This window comes from Ischnura elegans, chromosome 12, assembly GCF_921293095.1.
Source record: "Ischnura elegans chromosome 12, ioIscEleg1.1, whole genome shotgun sequence".
Classification (NCBI taxonomy): domain Eukaryota; kingdom Metazoa; phylum Arthropoda; class Insecta; order Odonata; family Coenagrionidae; genus Ischnura; species Ischnura elegans.
In genome coordinates, this window is record NC_060257.1 from 91852134 (window position 1) to 91868883 (window position 16750).

The 16750-nt window shown below is 37.6% G+C and overlaps 1 protein-coding gene and 1 long non-coding RNA gene across 2 annotated transcripts in view; one reads left to right on the forward strand and one right to left on the reverse strand.

Moving 5' to 3' along the window:
• The window catches only part of LOC124168749, a 504822-nt gene that overhangs the window by 357069 nt on the left and 131003 nt on the right, over positions 1-16750 (forward strand). The window lies entirely within an intron of this gene.
• LOC124169258 lies at positions 2114-6092 on the reverse strand. Its single transcript, XR_006867066.1, has 3 exons — positions 6052-6092; positions 5309-5380; positions 2114-2161 (listed from the first exon to the last, which is right to left on the reverse strand). It is a non-coding gene; the product is annotated as an uncharacterized LOC124169258 (long non-coding RNA).

Consider the following 16750-nt stretch of genomic DNA (forward strand, 5'->3'; position numbering starts at 1 on the left):
TCTGTATATATGTGATTTTATGTGATGTATATATGTAATGACTTTTAAGGTTTGTAAGGATTTGTAATGAAGTGTTGAAGAAGTGTGGTATAGTTACGAAGAGTTTCTTTGTAATGAATTTTGTATGCTTGCCTCAAACTTTGTTGCAAAATCTGTCAATGAATTATTTCTGTCGCTTTGTTTGCCTGCATTAAAACAACTTTTGCCATGGCATTACCTGTTTTTATTCCATCCTCAATTACATGAAACCAAGGTAATATGATTGATTGAGATTCAAGGTAATCCTTTGTGATAATATTCATGTGAGTGACGGCTCATGTGCTGGAGACAACATCATGAGGTTCAATGCCATTGCTTATATTTCAGTGCATCATTTAATGCTGTCTTGTAAAAGATTGGTGTCGTTGAGATATTAACTAACCTATGCTGAGGGATAAGGAGCATAGTATTAATTTCTTGATGTTTTACATTGGATTTCTACATTACAACTGAATTATTGGTTACGGATTTCACCATTAGAAGCCAATGTTAAGTATAGTAGAAAAATGGCAGACTTGGGAAATACAGGCTCTACTCATACTTCAAGCCTTATTGGCTTCTTTGTAGCATAATTCTGTGTAAAAAATGTACTTTGCTTCAAGTCTTCTGCTTACGTAAGATTTTAGAGTCTGATAAAAACTCGCAAGACTACGGCTATTGACGCGTTTAAACCCCTGCCACTTTTGCGAAGGGAAAAGCATATTAATAATGGGGGAATAACTTTCCGCAATCGGGTTCAACTCCGAAGGATAGAAGGGCGTGGGAGTAACGACTATAATCGGGAAATAAAGCACAGAGTTCCTCATTTTATATTCAGGGAATCGGCCGTGGACGTGATGGTTGCGAATCAGTGAATGAAATATTTGAATACGCGCCATCTTTTAACGTGCTTAGAACATGGCCGACGCGCGCATTCCGCATTACAAAATTTAAAGGGAGAAAATAGCTTTTGTCCTCTCTGTATACTCTGTGCTTCCACTATGGGAATTGAGACGTCCGCCATTTTAGTTCTTCCGTCTCTATAGAGTCTTATGGGGGAAAGTGATATAATGCCAGTTTTTTCATAAATACGCGATTCCTGTCGCATTTTCGGTAATTATAAATTATAATATATTCAATGTTGATGTACTGGGAACACTTTACTATCAATTTGTAAATTTTAAATCGTGAAAAATAACAAATAATAGCGCTTCAGCCAAGTTTTGATTATTTTCACTGGACGTTTTTCTATATATGAAAAACTCATATTTATGTCTGAAACAGGGTAAATTATTCCCAAAAACTCATATTACCGCTCCCAGGGCTACTGTATAGCGTTTTGTTCTCGTCCAAGGAATAATTTCAGTTATTGAAAAGTCCAATATCAGCTGAGAGAGAATTGTTATCTTCAGATCGGAAGAGATTTCGCATGTAATATCCGAGTAAACTTCCATGAAAACAGCGCAATGGATATTATACGAGGAATTTGAGGACAAGTCTGGTTAATTTTTAGTGCCGAAAAATCAGAAATATTATCCTACCCCAAAATTAGGCAAGAAAAACTACAGAAGTCACAAGCTGTCGTGCATTTTATGTTTTTTTCACGAGAGTTGCAGATCATATAAGATATCATCAAAGGAGGTATATAAAAGAAAAAAACATTTTACCAAAGTATATAATCAGGGGCGGATCCAGGATTTCTTTCTGGGAGGGGCACAAGCAAGGCCGTATCCAGGATTTTGTTCAGGGGGGGGCACAAGGATACCTTGTTATACAAAACGAACGAAATTATAATGGGACCGTATTAAAAATCTATCATATTTTTAAGGGTCTGGACGGGGGCACGTGCCCCCGTGCCCCCCCCCTGGATCCGCCTATGTATATAATGTACACACACCACAAATGTTACATTTTAAGATTTCCAGAATGATTTAACAATTCCATTGAAACTAAGATTATTTACATATTGCAAAATAAAAAATAAATCTTAAGTGCACAAGATGTAACATTTCTATTAAAATGGATTCAAATTAATAGGAGAGAATGATGAATAGGTGATGACAGCTGCCACACATCTTGCATTCTTCTCAATGATGCTATGTTCCTTTACCACCAATGACATTGACTACTCGAATATCTGAACCTGTAATTAAAAATATAAATATAATTTCGAGCTTTATTACACCAAAAGCATTAATTCATAAGTAATTTTAATGAACAGCATCTTAGTGATGCATCAAATTCTCACAATCAACAGTCATGATAAAGTTCTATAATGAGTAGATGTTTATTAAACATACATTCACTTAAGTTTCTATATCATCTTTCATGGTTTGAGCAATAGGAAATTAATAAACGTGCAATTTCAATTGGCAGACAACTTTCTGGAAATTAATATTATTACCAAGATGGCAATCTTCCTGTCAGCATACAAAATTATAAAAAGGAATGATATGACATTAACATTCAACAACACTGTTACTCAGTGGCATAACTATGGGGGGAGGAAGGGAAAGATCCCTCCCCAAAGCCTCAGAGAAATAAAAAAATTATTTATAATTATTTTATATATTGAACTGCATTGACTAAAAGTTAAATCTTTAGCGCCAAAATGATTTCAAATGTATTTCCAGGTATGTTATTCTTCAAAAATTTTCTTGGACTGATTCGTTGTCTGAGGAGGAGGCGGGTGGTTGCTACCCCAGGCCATCCTATCCTTCCCAAGGCATATTCCTAGTTACGCTATTGCCATTACTCCTTCACACAAATATTTCAACATTTATCAGATCATCTAAAATTATTATCAAATAGAATACACACAGTCATATTAAACTACTCCATTGCCTAATCTCGACCATCCTATGCTCTCCCCCTTTAAAAAATGTTTACATTTTAAAACATTCCAAACAGCGGAATAGGTTGATAGATTTCACATTTAATAGGCATTCTCAAACATATCCCATATTTTAACCCCAGAATACCGTTCAGCAAAGAATTCATGTCAATGGTGAAGGTACCCCCCAATTAATGACCCTCATTATAACGATGAACACCATTTACCTATCTCCATCAACACCACCATGGAATATGTCATACAGTTTCCTCTAGTATTACATCCATTATAATAACATTCAGACCAGGATTAAGCAGTCAATAGTTATGGAAAAAAATTGACTGTATAAGAGGAATCTCAGAATAGTAGTGAATTAATGCACAGCAAGACCAAACTTGCCTATCAAAAGAACCACTAGTAATTATGACGAACAGATTTCAACCCCAGAAAACTGTTCAGTGAAGAGTTCAAGTCAATGCTCATGGTACCCTCCAATCAATGAGATGAACAACATTTACATTCTCCATTAACACCGTCATGGAATATATATTCCTTTAAGTACAACATATAATGTAGTAATTTGCCAATAAGGATTAAGTAATCCACACTTCTGGAAAGAAACTAACTTAAAAAGAGGAATCTCAGAATTGCAGTGCAGTTATGCACAAAAAAAACTAAACTTAGCCATCAAAAGAAGCATTCTCAATTATGAAGAAGAGACTTGGCACTAGAAAAAGTTTTGAAAGCAACTTAAGCTATACCTAGAAGGGCAAGTATCGAAGGAAAAATAAATATATTGGCCCGTGCTGCTGATGTAGCCTTAATAGCCTATAGTAAAAGTAACCTCAAATCAGTAGCCCAAGTAGAATAGTAATAAAAGTAGGATTACAGGTAATTGAAGATAAGACTAAATATATGAAAATTGGAAGAGTGGCAGAGCCTAACATTTCTCTGCTGGTGTTTGGTAGTCACCATTAACTGCCAAAATGAAATAGATGAAGAGATGCAAATGGGGATAAATTAAGCTAATAGATGCTACTGGAGCCTATCAAAATTATCGTAGATTCAACTTCTCAATATACCAACTGCAGATATATATCAACTCAAGAAAGATAAAAATTAAAATGTATACTATCATAATACAGCAAGTGCTCGTATATGAGGCTGAGGTAAGGACCCTAACAAAGCAGCCCTAGAAGAAGTAAATAACTGTTGGAAATTAAATATTGAGAAGGATCCAACATTCATACTTGAGAAGGCATACAAGGTCCAACATTTGACGAAGGGGTTTGGAGAATACTGAAAAACATAGAGCAGGAAACTTCATAAAACAAGATATTGTCACTGTGATCAGAAGTAGGAGAATTGCATGGCTTGGTCATGTAAGAAGAAGTGAGGAGTATGGAGAGGTCAACCAGAGGGAAGGCACCCACCAGGAAGACTAAGATGCAATGACCCAGTGGTTGAGGACATGGGATGAGTTGGGGAAAAGGTTGACATTATGGAGGACAGAGGAGTCTGAAGAGACAACTTGTTGGTAAGGCCAAATATCAACTTGGATTTGAGTATGGAATCATATTACTTGCAATATTTACTTTGATTAAACATGTTTTGTGCTTGAATTCCCCCTCTCTAAGAACGACTGTTGCACTTATTTGTACTTTGATTTCAGCATTAATCTCATGAACATAATAACATTTCATACATACTAATTTCCTCTTCAAAAATAAGGGGGTACTTCGTAATTGGAACTTTAAAACTTGACTGAAGGATTAAAAGCAGTGGCTTCATAGTATGTGGTTTACAATATCATTGATTAAAAAATTCAACCATGTTGCAATGACCTATTGCAAAATTTTTTTAACCATATGCTGAAGTATAAAACTGAAAGTAAGAATTACAACTCTACAGCATGCTTAAAACACTCTGTTGTAATTAAACCATACAGTATAGTAGGCCTTTATAATGTATTCTACTGAAGACCAAATGATTCTTTGGTGTTCTATACAACAAATACATGTACTAAACAAGAAACCCAAAAATTACATTTAAACATGAATTATCTTCTACACGTTAATCGATGAAGCCATAATATCTTTGGAAAAGAATGATGCCAAGCTTAAAATGATAAAAATTTAGCCAATCAGTGATGTATAAAAAAATAAAAGCTTATACTATAATTAAGTTAAGTTCAAACTCAAAGAGAACTAATGCGTCTAATATTTACATGCCACTTTCATTATGAGGTTTTTGACTTTTACTTTGCAGTGCACCATTTTCCTCTAGGAACTCTAATGCATTACCTTCAACAAATATATTCAAAGCTACAGACACTAACCTCAACCCTTAAGAAACAAATAAATGGCAATGTGGTATCCTATTCATACATGCATGCTGGTGAGAAAGGGTAGTTGAACGCTCAATGCCAGGGTATTTCTTGTAAAATGTAGAACTTACCCAATCAGTAATTTTAGCATCGTGTGCTAGTTCTTCCTATGTTGCTCCCTTGCCAAATGACACTCTTGGAACCTGCATGAACAGCAGCAGCAACATGCAAGTGATAATGCAAATCAATTTTATTAATTTATTCCAATGGTAAACATTACTAATCAGTAGAATATAGAATCAACGCAAAAGGAAATGGCAGAAAATCCCCCTACGGCTTAGGATAAACACCATAAATGGATTTAGGAGTACAATATCCTAGGTTTATCACAACGTATCACTAAGAAATGCATTTTAAAGAAGTTGTTATTGCAACAGAAATCATGATATCTCAAAAATATCATTAAAACCATATTATTTTCACACAATACCACATCAGGTCTTGTATAAGTTATATCTACACATTAACAATAAGCTCCCAATCCACTCTTGACAATCACTATTTATAAAACATTTATAAAAGCACAATTAAACACACAGGCTAAATAAAAGTAAATGTATAAGTAAAACAATAAGTTCTAGAAAAATTTATATGAATAATATACACACTGACAACAAGGCATTGAAATTGAAATGATGTACGAAGAAATAATCAAAAACTCCTAGTTTTCCATAGCCATATTTTTTAAATATCTCGCAATAATTAGGCATGAATAGTACCGTCCTCTTTGATAATCACTGAAGCCATTTCAGAAAAACCTAATTAATTATATATTTCCATATTTTACAATTAGTTACTAAGCCCGAATACGTACCACAAGTAAATATTCGGCCAAAGATGTTGAAACTTCAAGTACACAGGAGCAGACAGCAGCATAAGCACTGGGCCACGACAAAAGTTCGGTGTTAATGTATTTTTCAGTTTTAACCAGCCCTAGGAATGTAATCCTCTTCACTGAACTTAAACTGGAATTAAAAATTCGGAATGAGTCAAGGAAAAGATTAGTCGCAAAAGCGACTCGTCGAGATTTTAATTGCATCCTAAAATTAAGCATTCACACTACTTCGAAATATAATAGTCATTCTTCTCATAAACTACACACAAATAAAGCAATGAAAAGTGGAGTTTCGTCCACTAATATGTATCCAGGTGCGCAGATTCTAGTCAAAAACGTAATTGCCTTTATTGCTTAAATGACCGTAAGATTACTTCAAACCGGCATTGACAAAAACAAATATTTTTATTGAATACAAAAATAGCAGCACTAACAGTTATTGTTACACTTTCTGGTACGTAGTAAAGAACTACATCGATCATCTCTGCAACCCAGACTAAATATTATAGTTTAGTCACAAAATTTCACATATTCCATTGATGAATAGAAAACACAGAAGCACAAAAACACTCGTCAAGAACCTTGCCGGATTATCTGAACCGGAATACATATTTTTTAAAATTACTACTTATGCACAGTTCAAACCTAATAATTGAAATACGTGGATCAACACTATTAAAAACTTAAGGTAATAGTATTAAAGGAACCGTTAAGTGTAGAAAAACTTACCTCACGTAGGTGGGAAGACGTTGTTTGGTGTCACTTGTCCCTTCGGCATATTTGAAGCCATTTCGCTCTTCTCTCAGTATTTTGAGGGAAAGTAAAATTTTTAAACACGTCCTTGGTGCTAATGTAGCAATTAGGAGCCGAACTACAACCTATTGTGCCGTATTTCTACTAAAAATAACGGAAAATCTTGCCGAGCAACTGCCAGCAACATTCACTTTCTATGTGTAAACAACAAGTGCAGAGAACAAAGATGGTAGGATGCGACGACTCAACTTTGTAGTGTATTATCAACAATCCAGAGGACTCTGAGTGGCACTAGCTGGAAGCGCTTGCTACCTAACGTACAGATATTGGGAAGCTGAAACGTTTGCTGTGTTCGTTCGCTCACTTAAAATTGAGTTACGAAGTCTGGAGACGGGCTGTGAAGGTCAGAAGATGGAATCTAGGTCACAAAGGATTCGTCGGAAAGTGGCCCAATGAGATCCGTCATCAGAGTCACGTGATAAATCGCAGAGAGAGGGGTGGGAATTATTATTATTAGAGAACTCAACCAATTAAGAATGCTTTCAATGGAGTGTTTAAGAAATATTGTGGCAGTGTTCCCTCCCTCAATGGATTTCACTCTTCAATTCACAATAAGGCCTACTCCCTTTTAATCTATCTATTAATCCTATTTTTTTCCTTCCTCTCCCTCGTTTACCCAACATTCTTCCCTCTAACACAGCTTTCAACATCCCCCCTGAGCAGTGGCGCAGCGAGGGGAGTTTTGGGGAGTAAAACCCCCCCAGAGCTCAGACAATTTTTAAGTTTAATCCATTTTATTTAATTAGATTAATATTACTATAGAATAGTCTAAGGATTAGTAAAATATCCCTCTTAAAGCCGTAAAATTCACCATCTTTAACCATTTATCTTAAATTTTTTTCTGGCGGAGGGCCCTCGCACGTCCCGCTTACCCTGGCAAGTATGCTATACCCCCTGACCCCCCAGTATTAGTTGCACCTGAAACCCCCCTAGCCCTAATTCCTAGCTGCATCCCTGCCGCTAACTACCCCCTCCATCCATATCTTCTGTCGCCTAGAAGCTGCCTCTCCTCACCCACCATGTCCAGCACTTCGTCGTTTCTCCTCCTCTCCGTCCACTTCACCTTCTCCATTCTTCTCCATACCTTCTGTCGCCCAGAAGCTGCCTCTCCTCACCCACCATGTCCAGCACTTCGTCGTTTCTCCTCATCTCCGTCTACTTCATCTTCTCCATACCCTTTATCTCAAACTCCTCCAGTCTTCTCTCGTCCTCCTTCCTATGTGTCCAAGTATCCGAACCGTAAAGAGCCACACTCCAGATCAAACTCTTCACTAACCTTTTCTTTAAACTCTTACACAACGATCTTCTCATAAGCTCTTTCCTGTCCATGAACGCCTCCTTTGCTAGAGCAATTCGCTTCCTGATGTCCTTGCTACTGTGTCCGTTTTCCTCTAATGTGCTGCCCAAATAGTTGAATTACCCTTCCTTTGCTAGAGCAATTCGCTTCCTGATGTCCTTGCCACTGTGTCCGTTTTCCTCTAATGGGCTGCCCAAATAGTTGAATTACTCTACCTGCTCAAGTTGTTCTCCACCCACTTTTATCTTGAGTCTCACATTCCTCGCTCGCGATGCTAAGTTAAAGCAATTATCTTGATGATGTCCTTACTACTGTACCCGTTTTCCTCTAACGTGCTGCCTTAATAGTTGCAATGCTCTAACTTCTCAAATTTTTCCCAACTTATTGTATCTTGTGCGTCATGCCATATTCCTCGCGATGCTTAACAAAACCGCTTAACTTTGCTCCTCTTTTTATTATACACTTACTGCTATATTGCTGATAACTCTTAGCTAACGCATCCGCTGAAGCCTACAACCCTCTCGCTGCCTAGCTGATCGACTCGTGATCATTAGCAAACCTCATTTACTTTAAAATCCTCCCCCCCTTTTTTACACCAGCTTCCAACCCATTCCTCATTCCGTCTACCATCTCCTCTGAAGATACACCATCTTGTAAATGGAATTTCGCTGGGCGGCCATATTGAAAGTAAGCGAAATGTGAGTAAAATTTGAAAACAATCAATTGTCATTGCTATGGAGTAAATATAATGTTTGATTGCCTTGCCTGAAATAAAAAGGATACCATTGGGAGTTATTAGCAAGTTGCACTTGAAAATCATGTTTCCTTTAGTAACTGTTATTAGGTATCACTCCAGTCATAATTAATATTGGCGGTTCTCTATTAAGGTAACACTTTTAATGGCGGGCAAAGAATTACCCATTAGTTTGCACCTGAATGGCGAGCACATGTAAGTTTTAACGATTCAATTTTTATATTATTTCTGGGCACCAGCAATGAATAGACATCCAAGCCATATGAATTCTTTCTATCGACTTCTTTAGCGTAAGACTAGCCAGAGTTAACTGTAAACGTTTACCGGTCTGCAATTTCCACGAATCTGAAAAAGATTTTCTTCTGATTCATCCCAAAATTATTTTTGCGGTTAATTTCAGAGCATCAAGCTAAAGTACTTCTTTTCATTTCTTTCTTTTCCTTTCTTATTTCCAACCAATATCACCGACTGTGAAAAATTCTTTCAATCGGACACAAAAAAATGGCAGCAAAAATATTGTAAATGCTTTTTTACTGCTAAGTGATAACAATTAGCTCGGGTAAACGTTTCTCGGGATCTCCACCGGGTTAAATACACCATTTCTGCCCTTGACGTTTCGAGCTCCAACTCTGGGATCATCCTCAGGGATGCTGAATGTCATTTTATTTGTTTATTGGTTGCTAAGTAGCAAAGTTACACTAAATTTGGTGTATCAAATTATAATAAATTTTAAAAAATGTCAGTTCATCTATCAAAGCTATTTGTTTATTTTTTAGTATAATCTTTTTTCTTATATTTCTTTCCCAAATAATCTTCTGCATATGTAATTACGAGGAGATCGGTCAAGTTCCTCATGATTGGTCAGCTCAGTGTAGTTTTATGGCGTTAAATAACACGATCACCATTCTCTATTGTTGAAGAATAAATTCTAGTGCTAGCAAATTTATTGTAGCAATGTTACTTAGCAACCAATAAACAAATAAAACGACATTCAGTAGTAGCCCTGAGGATGAGTCCCAAAAACGTCAAAGGCAGAAATGGAGTTTTTAACCCGGTGGGAATCCCCAGAAAAGTTTACCAACAATATTCGCCGGAAAAGCATCAACTCTTGTTTCAACAATTAATTTATTTCGCATGAGCTCAAATGCGCATCGCATTATTACAGCGACCTCTGCCCTCGATATATTTACTCACTCTGTGGCGCAATGTGGTGAGTGTGTGGAATGTAGGTCGGAGAGGATTCGTTGGGATGGGGAAGCAATGAGATAATGTCGTCCATCATCGGAGCAGATCGTGATAAATTGCAGGGGGGGGGGAGGGTTGGGAAATCCTTTTGAAAATTTAACCTCATAATCGATTCTCCGCTTCACACGGCACTCCTTACAAATGACCTATTTATCCCATTGAAGCGAATTTTTCATTCGTTTTCCTTTACTTTTAAGTCAATCGCTCTTTTATCGCTTTTTCCTCAAACCAAATGCCTCTCTTTTTATTTATTTTTTAACAATTTACTGATGAGTACAAAAAAAGCGACGAAATAGGAGAAAACCCGAAGCAGAGGTAGATCCATCGAATCAGATCTAAAATTAATTTTCCAAAGATTTTCTGCCTATTTCTACTTTTTTAAATCCCCGTATCAGAAGTTTATTGATGAATATAGGGTGATGAAATACCTAAGCAGAGTGAGACATTTTTTTCGAAATTAACCAACCAATTCTTTTAAGCTAATTCAAATTTATATCCACATTTTTACTAATCAACGGGAATCAGTATTTTATTTGAGTTGGAATGACCTCCCGCCTCGTAATTCAAGAGAGACTACTTATACGAAAGTTACACGTATCTGCGGAGATATCTTACATTTTGTCATTTGCTTGGATGTGTGATTTTTTTAATTGTCATACACTCACGCGTCTGATCTAATTAATTGTGCTGGCTTCCCCATTTTAAAATTTTTAATATTGAATGAAACAGAAAGTTTCATAAAATGTGCATTGTGCTTCCTCCATTGATTTGCATCTGCTAATAATGTGCCTCTATCTAGTCTTTCTTTAGTGATCAGGAGCAGATTAGAAGCGTTGTTTAGAGGAGATGGATTTGTTATGCGTTCCATTATTTGGTGGTATGCAACACCTCGCATCAATAATAGGTCTGATGCCTCATTTGAGGATCATTAATCAATTATTTTTAATCATAGTTTTTCAAGCCAGTGAAGCAAAACTTTCAAGTAAGAGCCACCTTAAATATTACCATCTTTTAATTTTTTTCGAGAAATCAGGGGGGGTCATTACGATTAAAAACTTTTGGGCTATGTCGCCGCGTCAATTCTTGGGTGGCCCCAACGTTTCCCAACGTTGGGGCCACCCAAAATCTGACGCGGCGACAAAGCCCAAAAGCTTTTATTCAACATGACGAGCACCCGCGAAAGTTTTAACGAAGAATCAGGGAGGGTATTCTCATCTCTCTCTTAATGCCACTCACTGCAACAGATGGTAATGAGGGTTTGTGTACGTTATCTTTTCTCGCTGTACTCTTTGTTTGAAGGCACACTGCACTCAATTATTTGATGTGCATGTTCTAAAATTGGAAGGCTAAGAAGCATATTGCTGTAAGTCAAAAATCAAAGTTTTTCAATATTTGAATAATAATTCGCAAAGAAGTTGGAATTTGAAACTGTGCTGACGGTTCCCACAATGTGCTACTACCTGGAGGTTCCAAGTTTAACTATAACTTGCATCATTGTATTTATTTAAACCTCTTAGGTAATTGTAATATTTTCACCTCTTGATAATGACCTGAAAAGGACGAAACCGTTTGAGTTTTCAAAATAAATACTGCGTGGAATACAGCAAAGTTTACCTTTTAATCGATCATTTCACAATTCCACAAAATAAACTAAACTATTGATTTCATACGAAACAATATTTGACTGCGAATTTCTGCTTCGTCAAATTTGTTTCTCTCTCCCAGTCGCCTGAGTGCACTTCATTTAGTTACCTCGTCGGGAAAGCGGGAGATCGTTCTTGGCTTGCCATGTAGTTGCCGCAGACTCTTCTTCGAGAAGTACGGTGATGGCGGGTCCTAACCTTGTGTCACACTTCCCAGCAAACGTATTGTCCAATTTCCAGCCTTCAGCCGAGCGCTCAATCATCCCCGCAGCGAATTTAAGGGAGGCGACACATCTCATCCCCCACCCCTCTTTATATCCCCATCTGAATATCTCACCCCTCTTCGCAACCACCCTTTCACCCTGGGTTTTATATTCTCAACCACTTTCACGCCCTCAACGACAATGCTCAATCACTATACTCCATCTCCGTTTTATCTTCTCCCGTAACCGTGGATAGAAACTCGAATATTTTACACGAGAGGACTCTACGTTCGGTCTCTAGATGCGATGTCACCCACAGCGTATTTAAATAGGTTTACGAAAGCCGCTGAATGCGTGAACTTGATAAAATACAAATGAAGGCTGCGCGGTCGCCAAAAATTGCTACGGGCGTACAGACAGCGTTACCCAGAAGTTAAACGAATTAGGTTGGGAGCCGCTAGAGACTCGGATGCTTCGCGCTGGGCTTGAGTATATGGATTGATAAATTGGGAATGGATATCTTTCGGAGGACACTAGAGCATCGTATTAGAACCCAACTAAATTCTCAGGTCCGCCAGGAATGATAAATTAAGAGAGACATTATATCGGAATTCGTTTTTCCCTCGTAAAAAATGAAAGACTTTTAATAAACGTCAGGTGGAACTTCGATAGGAACTTTCATTTTTACCTGTCAACACCTGGTGTCTTAACGAACCCTCGCCTGTTAAGGCAGCTTGCGGGGTAGTATGTAGGTTAAGTTGGCAGCTAATATATTATTTCAAAGTAAGAGGTTTTGCCATCGTCCCATGCGTTACAAATACTTTCAATCAATACAGGAAGTTGGGATTGATACGTCTGATGGATAAGTTAACTAAGTTTAAAAGTATTTCAATCTTTTCTCTTTCAACCCTCACATTTGCCTGATAATCATACTTTTACCTGAAACATCGCTCACACTTATCTAAAATCAACCGTAGCGTACTTTCTTGGCACCATTAAATACTGATTTTGATTTTAATACCGTTTTCATCCTGGGCTGGACGTTTATTTTAACAACAATTCCTCTTCAGATCATTTCTCTTACATACAGCGTGGGATAATGAACTGTAATATCAGAAAAAATAGTACCTCTCTAGTTACGCTGTTGTGATATATTTCCCGCCTGCTTCGTGAACCTCAAAAGGATTCACGAGTGTCGTAATTTCTAATGAGTGACTAAAATTTTATATAGATGAGTAGAATGGCTTTGAGAAGCATTCATTCTGTGATTATTAATTTCAGCCTTATTCACGCATAAATCGAGGAAACACGTAATTATTACAAGAAAAAGTATCATACATAGGTAATACATTAATTTCTGTTTTATCATAGATTCGTTTTCCGTGGATGATTCTAGGTCATGGATGTCGTATTCTGGGAGTACACCAGGAAAGCGTTAACTCTTACGTGATTCTATGTCCTATTTTCATTATTTTAAAAGTTGTTGAGAGAGATTTTAAAATTTAGTTTTTACGGCTTGATAGTGAAGAGTCTGCTCGTAAGTGCAGCGTATGACGGTGCGGAAACATTGACAATCCGGAAGGAGGACGAGAAAAGACTAGAAGATTTTCAGATAACATTTTCTCTAGCTTAACCGTTTGGGTTTAGCTCAAGAGGTTAGCGGGCACAGCAGTATGGGAATCAGTTAGATAATTGCGTTAGAAAAAGGACTCGCTCATGAATTAGACTGATCTGATGAGAGGGTTGTTTGGCTGGAGTTGAAATGGAAGAATTTGATCTGGTCTGATTTGATCAGAGTATAGCTTTTTGCGTTGCGGAAACGTGAACGTTTAGGAAGGATGACGAGAGAAGACTGTAGGCTTTCAAAATGTGGGTGTGACGAAGAATGGAGAAAGCGAAGTGGACGGAGTGGAAGAGGAACGACGAAGTGCTGTATATGGTGGGTGAGGAGAGGCAGCTTTTAGATGAGATACATGGGAGATGGAAGGTACGGATTTCTTATGTTCTGCCCTGCCCTAGAGAAAAATTTTCTGGAAATCTTCTAGTCTTTTCTCGTCCTCCTTCCAAAGGCTGTATGTTTTCGTACCATCAATCGTTACACCTAAGAGCAGACTCTTCACTATCAAACCGTAAAAAATAATGTGGAGTACTTGGCGGGGAGGGGATGTTGAAAACAGTGATAGAGGTGGGATGTTTTGTAAGCGAGGGAGAGGAAAGAAAAGGAAAGGATTTATAGAAATGGAAGGGAAAGTTGGAGGCCTATGAGGCCTATATGACTGCATGGTAGATGGGCCTGGGTAATTTTAAAGTGCTCCATAGAAGTGTAGCGCAATCGCTTGAATAGTCCATTAATTGTTTTTTTTTCCTTGATATATATTTGATGACTTACCGAATATTGCAATGAACTCACTTTATCAGTGACCGGACTAAAACTTTCCAATCCCTTTTCATTATGTTTAGTTTGATGCCTCTGAGTGACTAATATACTTTTTTCTCTTTTCAGGTAAGTCTAATACATGGTACCTCACCAGTGATTGAGAAATTTCTCTGCTGTGGATTACTTTAAATGTGTGTATAAAAATCAACACCTGCCAACGAAAAGGTGAACAAAATTACTATTTTTTTAGAAAATAAATCATTGCTTCCACTGGAATTTTACTTTTCGCGGAGAGCAATCGCATTGCGACAATTTTTTTTTCCTTTCATGGGACTATCTTCAAAGGAGAATGCTGATGGCTTAGTGACGTGATACGTTTTTTACTAGATATCTGTTTACGTTGAAACAATTTATAGCAAGGATAAAACGATAAATCTTCGGTCATTTTTGCAGTAGATGCGATTCTATGACAATATATCGTTCGCAGAATCAAAACATTTCCATGCGGAGTCATGAAGAGTTTGTTCTATTCCATTAGCGTCACATGCCTTAAGTGAATGAGCAACGCCAAACAACTAGCTCAAATTCATGTCTCGGTATGGGCTCCTCAAGTGAAATATAAACATTCTGACGTAAGTGGAACGCATTTGTGTCGGAACCAACTCCATCTATCGCGCAAAGTTGGAATGGCCTTATAGCCTTTTGAGCAGGGGCGGTCTGGGGCGATTGGGGGCCCTCGGCTGGAGCTCATGACGTCCCCCCCTCAGCGGGGGATTCGCGCGACCCCCCCCCCCCCCCCCCGACAATTTTTGGAATATTCATGCCTGGATAATGATTTTGACGCTATTCTGTCTCTTGAAAACAAGATAAAATTTTAACAAATAAAATTTTGTAATAAAAATATTTTTATATATTATATGAATCACATTTTGGGGCCAGATAAAGACTTTTATTTGCTATGACTTAACTATGTCTAATAATATTTTTAACGGCATTTAGACAGATATAGTCACAAGTACGTAGCTTGTATCTATACTCGTTAGTTATTATTTTAATCTGTAGATGTAGACATGTGCAAAAATTGAGGTACTAATTTTGTATAAAAATTTAAGCCTGAATAAACAAACATATCTTAAACATAAATATATTGATTAAAAATTTGTTTCGTCCATATAAATCAACTGGTCAATTAAAACTATCGGGTAGAGAAGAAAATAATAGATAAAATATATGGATACATTTTTTATATTTTATATATTTTGATTTTGATCTTGATATTAGAGAATTTGCAGTTAAAAAAGTATTTCCTAACATTCCCCGCCATACGCCTATTGAGGCTGCTTGCGGGGTAGTTTGTAGATGTAGATAACCACCATAAAACTTTTGTCTCTGGTATCAGTCGTATCACTGGACCTTTTGTAATAGTAGATCGGTTCTTTCCTTTTTCCGTGTTTGGCGCGAGAAGAAAGAACCGCAGGGCAAGTTGACTCGAGGCGCGTCGCAAGGCGGAATTTTTAAACTATTAAAATGAAAATACGAATACTCCAATGCACCTATATCTGTATCTAAACCCATACTGTGTAGTAAATCGATACCGGAACCTCTGTTTTTGTTCAGCCAAGCACTCACGTTCTTTTAATATTATTAACATAAGAGCTTTTTCTTCTTCTCATTTCATTTCTGTGCACCGTTTTTATAAACACCTTTCATATTAACGCTTCAGAGAGGATGAAACTCTCCCACTAAGGGCGCTACACACGTTCCGACCAAGCCACCCAACTGTCGGGACCAAGTACGTTGGTTCGGTTGGCTCCGAATGTTGGAGGGTGTGTACGCCAGTCGCCCGACGAAAACTGACCAATCGACGACCCGACGCAACGCGACGTAGGGCGGTTGGTCCTAGCTGGTCCTATCAGACCGCCGACCGCACAAGCCCGATTTCTGTGGAGTCGCAACGTCTGTACCGTAATCCGCTATTTTTTTCAATCAATATGAGGTTTGATTTTCCAAGAAACTCTATTAAAAACCCTTCGTCCATCCTCAAATAATTTCGGAAATCATTTCCATCCAATACTCGAAGTAAATTCATGTGGGTGGAACTTAATCGGCCACTTTTTCGGCCATCCTCCTCTCTTCTTTATGTCGCCAATGAGAACCTAATTTGCTAAAGCCAAACCCATTTTTTGATTTTTCGAAAAATTCGGAGCTATTGCCAACACAATCCGAAACCAACTTCACTCCACGCTATCACGTTGTGTACTGAGTAATATTAGGTAAGTTTATCGGGTCGGGTGGATTGGTTTGGATGTATTTAGAGCTGGTCCCGATAGGATTTGTCAAGGAGTT